This window comes from Pteropus vampyrus, unplaced genomic scaffold, assembly GCF_000151845.1.
Source record: "Pteropus vampyrus isolate Shadow unplaced genomic scaffold, Pvam_2.0 Scaffold503, whole genome shotgun sequence".
Classification (NCBI taxonomy): Eukaryota; Metazoa; Chordata; class Mammalia; order Chiroptera; family Pteropodidae; genus Pteropus; species Pteropus vampyrus.
In genome coordinates, this window is record NW_011889284.1 from 410,393 (window position 1) to 414,196 (window position 3,804).

A 3,804-nucleotide genomic window follows, 5' to 3' on the forward strand; every position below is an offset into this window, starting at 1 on the left:
GTAGGACTGAGATACAGGGGAATGTGTGTATGTATGGGGGTAGTGGTTACCTGTGTGCCTGCCTCTTGTCTTCACCTCATACCCCAAGCTCTAGCTCAAACCCTCTCCTTATCCAGCATCTCTCCCCAGTCCCTGGGCCTCTATAGATCTCCATGCAGTTGCCTGGGGAAGCCAGAGGCTCATGACAGTCCTCGTGAGCAGGATGGACTTCAGAGGAGCCTCGGCCGGGACAAGCGTAAAGGCCCCTGGGTAGCTTCTGGGAGGCTTACATAAACACTGGCTGGGATGAGGAGGGAAGGGGGGGTGCCCAGGAAAAAAGCAACCCCAGCCCTGCCAGCTCAGCCTGTGTGGAAAGAAGGAACAAGGCTCATTTTCCCTCCTCTCATCCCTCTCCCCTTGTCTGCAGCTGTTAGTTGGGCTGGAAAGACTGCAGTATCTTGGGAGAGGGGGCAGGGGAATGAGAGAAAGACAATTTTGGGATCCCTCCCCTTCTAAATTGGGGGTGGGGGGAGAAGCAATTTGCCAAAGAGATTTTCAATGCCACAGGAAGGAGCATTGGCTCATTAGAATGCGCAGTTTGCACTCTGAAAAAAAAAAATCTGTGCTGGTTGCAAAAATGCAGACATGTGTAGGGGACCAGCGGAGATTAAAAAAAAAAAAAGCGCTAGCTCTGCAATGCAGGATCCGCGAAGTTTTGGTGCGATGAGGAAATGTGGGTCGTGCTCGCTCATTTCATTTGCTTGTTCCTGCTAACCTACTGTCCGCCTGACTCCAGCAGTCTTACATCCCAGCAAGAGACAAGATTGCTCAGAAACAGGGTCATGGGCAGGGGCCTGAGCAGAGGGCTGGACATGGGGGTCTGGGGTTAGAATGCTGAGAGAAGGACTCTATGGGACTTGGAGGGCCAGGCTGGTGGGAGGGGACACTTCCATGAGGAATGAAGGCTGAGCTTGTCTTTTGTACCCTTGTTTGTGCTCCAGCTGGACTGGGGTTAGTGTAAAGTTCTTCCAGATCTCCTCCCTGCCCCCCATCCTCAGCCCCTCCCTATCCCTAGTTGGCAGAACTTTCCCCTTCCTGTCCACTAACCCTACAGACCACTGCTACAGAAAGAACCCTTGCTTCTTGTCCTTGACCCCACAAATCCCTGAACTCTTGTGCTAATCCTGGAATGGGCACTTGCTGCATCTCTGTGTGGTTTCTTCCTTCCTAGAAAGAGGGGACCAGGCAGCCTGATTTGAGAAGCCTGGGTTGAGGGAAACCAAATCTTGGCTCCAGGATAACATTAACCCATCAGCTTGAGCAAGGGTCTGCATGGACCATTCTGTGCTCTTGGCTGGGGGAGACCCTTTGTTTATTTGGGGCCTAGGGCTCTGGGTTGTAAAACTGCCAAGGGACTGCCTGGGAGAAAATTTCTGGGGAAACCATGTTTCTTTCCTGGGCGTTTGTTCCCCTGATGCCTCAGGAGAGACAAAAAGGAGACAGTAGCAGGATAAAGAGCCAGGAAACAAGGAGAAGGGCACCCAATGCCCTTCACTCCTTCCCCATTTTTCCTCCTGTTTCTCTGACCAGAGGAGGACAGGGCTGAGTGTGTTTGTGCCGGCTGGAGGCTCACGCGGGCTGCCGGGGTCACATGGGCTGGGCATGTGCAGCCTGCTCCATTTCTACCACAACAACTCGCTCATAAACAGCCCGGCTGCTGCTGGCGGTGGCGGCAGAGACATGTGCAAGCGAGGGGGTGGGGCACGTGGCCCTGCCCGAGCCAAGGGAAGGCGCTCGCTCAGTACTGCCTCTCCCCTCCCCACACTGGCGCTGCCTCGCCACAGGAAATTCCTAGTGCTCCCTTGCTGCTGCAAAACATGTTTTTGGGAAGTGACTTTCAATAAGGATGGAGTCAATGGACTATTTAAAAAGAGATAGAATGGATAATCAGTCTTAGACCAACGCCTGCTCATCCTTGCCCTGCGTTTCTTAGATCCCTGTACCCATTGGAGTAGAGGGCTCAGCAAGAGTCACATGTTTTCAATTTCCACCTGTTTCTTCCTCCTAAACTATACAAAATTGGAATCAAACAGGCCCCCATGGTGAGTACTGAGGCGAGAGGCTGTGCTTCCCTAAGACAGTGGTTCTCGGGATCCACCAGTAGTCCCAGGATTAGTAGCAAGGTCAGCATCACCTGGGAACATATTAGAAATGCAAATTCTCAGGCACCATTGAATCAGAAATTCAGTGGTAGAGCCCAGCAATCCGAGTTTTGCTGAGCCTTTCAGGTGATTCCAGTGCCAGTTGAAGTCTAAGAACCATTTGTTGCCTAGCAATCAGTCCTGTAGGAGAACCTTGCTCAGGATCTGGGGAATGTCCACCTTCCCCCTTTGCGCTTCTTCCTCTCAAAGTTCAGCCAGAGAGCATAACCAGATACAGTTTGACTCAATGTAAAAAGCATTTATAAGTGCCTACCATGTGCGAGGATACTGGAAATGAAGGCAAATGAGTAGTGGAAGGATGAGTAGCTGAGATCTGAAAGGGGACCGGAGGTACTGGGGGGAAGAATAAGGGAAAAGAAGACTAGAATTGTAATTGTTTATCCTTTCTCCATCTTACCTACTTTTCTTCCTGTCCCGAGGCTTCTATTAGAGCAATTGTTTGGGGTTAAAGTGTTTTTGAGGCTGGAGGTAGAAATTGATCCCTTGTCTATTTTTGCTGGCCATGGGGACCTCCAAGCTAGTTGCAGCCATAGGTTCTTGACTGCCTGTACATAACTAAGAGAATATGAGCAACACTCTCTCTCTTCTCTCTCTCTCTCTCTCTCTCTCTCTCTCTCTCTCTCTTCCTCTCTCTCTCTGTCTCTGTCTCTGTCTCTGTCTGTCTCTTTCTCTCTGTCTCTCTGTCTCTCTGTCTCTCTCTGTCTCTCTCTCTCCCTGAGATCTCAAAAGCAGGAGTAGGGAGAGCCAAGAAAACGAATGAGGTCCCAGAGGGTTAGAAGTACCCCACAAAATGAGTTTAACAGATAAGCAGGAAAAGTCTTTCAATGGGGGAGGGTGGAGACAATTCTGGCCTATTCCAGCTTCCTGAGACCCAGAAACTCTGACCAGAGGAAGCAGGGGGTCCCTAAGGCAAATCACAAAGGTTCCTGAGAATGAAACCTGAGCCAGGAGAGCTAAGTAACTAGAGAACTAGGGATCTGAAAGGTTCCCTTACACAGGCAAACAGAGCAAGGGTGGGCATGGGTTGGGGGAGGGATGAAGGGCTCTGAAGAAAGCTGGGGATGGAAGTCTTGCTTAGCCTCTCTCCTCTGGCCTTCCCTCTCCCATCACATGCTCCCATTACTGCCTCAAGTGTGACCAGTTGATTCCTGGGCTCTCCTTGTTTAATTTTTTTGAGGAAAATGCTTTCCTCTGATTCTCATAAAGCACTTACTCTCTCTTCTCTGCAAGGTTTCCTCTCTGTGCCTTAAGGGCTCTGGGCTCAAGGAGCAGACAGCCCTGCAGGCTCAGCTGCAGTGACCTACATTGGTTCTCCCCTAGGCCCTGGATTTGGGGGCTGAGGTTTCAAGATAGGAACTTGGGAATCTGGCACAGGTCTACAAATGATGACATCAGCGAGACAAGCTGCAAAAAGTGCACTGAGGGACAATGAGGCAGGGGGCGCCACAGGACTGAGTTCTTGGTCATTTGTAGATGATATCAGAAGACTTTCCAACCTCCAAATTCAAAAAGATTTCTGAGCAAGACCACTTGGATAGGAGCCAGAAGTCTCTGACAGGCTTAGTCTCTATTCGTTAGAGTTGGGAGTGGTTTCTGCTGCTCC